General features: G+C 44.5%; 1 long non-coding RNA gene across 1 annotated transcript in view; it reads right to left on the bottom strand.

Moving 5' to 3' along the window:
• Positions 1–2,323, bottom strand: part of LOC116698850 (uncharacterized) — a 21,212-nt gene that overhangs the window by 18,226 nt on the left and 663 nt on the right. The window lies entirely within an intron of this gene.

Here is a 2,323-nt window from a genome sequence, read left to right as displayed (position 1 = left end):
TCTGTAGAAGAACAGTGGTCACAACTGTTTTTCACGCGGCGACGGTCAACGCTGACAATTCTGCGGGCCCCCGCTAAGCTTACTACTCTTCGAACAAATGCCCAACGCTCTCTGACGCGCTCTGACTCTGGTCGCTATGGTAACGTTTAAACATCCCTTCAAAATAAAATACAGCTACGCAACAAAAACGAATAGGAACATTTATTTTCATGAAGTTTTAACTCACAATAACGACAAATCATATGGGAGCCCTGAGACTTGTTTATCTGCCACCGAGACGTCCCATTGGGAGTGGGGAGACAACGACACCGAAGGTGTTGCTAATGTCCAGTCTGCTCCGTTGTTTGGTTTTGGTTGCTGTCACTGCAGAAAACCCCGCTTCACACAGATAGGATGTCGGAAATGGCAAAAGGGTTTTCGTGCTGTCGTGGCGATCTCAGGGTATTTGCCTTTGACTTTAATCCAGAAACAGGCAGAGTGGCTGTCTCAAACAGACTTTTAAGGCCGCCGTCATTTGCGATCTCCAGCAGCTGATCTTCTCTTGTACAGACATGGTAGATTCTCCTGGTTTGTTGACAAATGGGTCGCGGAGATTCCTTGCCAGTTGTGGGTCTTTTGTGGTTGGGAAGTAGCGCTCAAACTGCTTTAAAAGCAAAGAAGGTGATCGTGGCACCAGCTGGGAGAATGACGGATCAGGCTCCGTCTCACCCAAAATCTCCGCTAATGTTTGAAACATGTCCAATACGCCTCTGTTCAACGCGCCGTCCCCACAAATCCAGTTTGGCTTTAAATGCAGCTACTTTATCTGCCAACTTGAAGACAGTTGTCATTTTCCCCTGAAGTGACAGATTGAGTTCATTGAGCAGGTGAATATGTCGCACAGGTATGCCAGTTTTTGCGACCCATTCCTGTCACTGAAATGTGTGCAGCGGGGACTTCTTCTCTGAGAGAATCTTTGCAGCGGCTCACGTAATCAAACACTCTGGTCAGCGATTTCCCTCGGGATAACTCTATCTCGTTATAAGAGGAGGCGTCGGTGCTCTGCGTCCATCTCCTACAAAGTTGCTCAAACAGGCGCGAGTTAAAGGGCGTGTGCTTGACGTGGTTAAAACTTTAACAACATCATTCAATACACTGTTCAATTCTGGTGGCATTTTTCGGCTTGCCAGCATTCCTGTGAATGATACAATGTGTAGATTACATTCAGGGCGACTTCTTAACCCGAGCAGTTAAACCAGACAGCCGTCCGGTCATCGCAGCAGCTCCGTCTGTGCATATTTCCGACACAGGAGGACCATTCAGTTTTTGATATGTAAACCATCCAGCGACTTGAACAGTTCTGCGGCGTGGTGTTGGTTGGCAACGACAGTGCACATAAAAATCCTCATGCACATCCTCCTGATAAAGAATACGCACATACATAAGTAGTATGCTTGTTGTCAACATCTGGTAGATTCATAACCTGGAGTGCGTACACCGGTGATGTGTTAATCCTCCAAAATTGTGTCTCAATGTCTGGCTATGTCTTCAATGCGCGAGTCACGGTGCTAGGACAGAGACATGAGCGATCTTTTTAACAGCAGCTCTCCTAGAAGTTCACGGCAGATGTCTTCAGTGGAGGGCAGGATCAGTTCTTCACCGAAGTGAATGGCTTTTAGCCTTAGCAATACGGTTAGCCACCAAGTACGATGTCTCAGCGCATTAGCATTTACTGATGTGGTGGCCTCTCAGTGATTTCTTCTGTTCGTCGTGTTCTGTTTTTTTCTTAAAATACCCAGGGGCTTGTCTTTTAATCCTGGGTGCTTGGTCTCCAGTGGCGAAGCAGCTTTGAAAGGCTTCATCGCCTCATTAGCGAGCCGGCGCATGTGTAGAAGACCCATTTCAAAGCTGCCCAAGTCCTTGCTCTCAGCGTGCTGTTGGGAATCAAATTACAAGACCTCATGTTGCCACTTGTAATTAACAATAGATAAATGAAAGAATACTTGAAAGATTAATTAGTTTAAGGTAGGCCTCCACAGTCAGTTGTATGGTAAGTGTTAACATTAGCTAAGGTCTTGAGGCGTTTGCTAATTGTTGATTTTGTTTATATATGCCAAATTTAGTGCTGGACAAAATTTTAATATAATAATAATTTCAATAGAATCATATCGTGATGAAATCCTATATCGTGATATACAATTACGTTGTCTATATTGATAATAACAAACACATACTAACTGAATTTTCTCAGAAAATCTGTTGTGCAAAATTTTTTTTACAGATTATTTTTTGGGCATTTTCAGGCCCTTATTTCACAGGACAGCTGAAGACATGAAAGTGGATG

This window comes from Etheostoma spectabile, chromosome 12 (assembly GCF_008692095.1).
Source record: "Etheostoma spectabile isolate EspeVRDwgs_2016 chromosome 12, UIUC_Espe_1.0, whole genome shotgun sequence".
Lineage (NCBI taxonomy): Eukaryota > Metazoa > Chordata > Actinopteri > Perciformes > Percidae > Etheostoma > Etheostoma spectabile.
The sequence above is the reverse complement of the archived record's forward strand: the minus strand, read 5'-3'. Positions and strand labels throughout refer to the sequence as shown.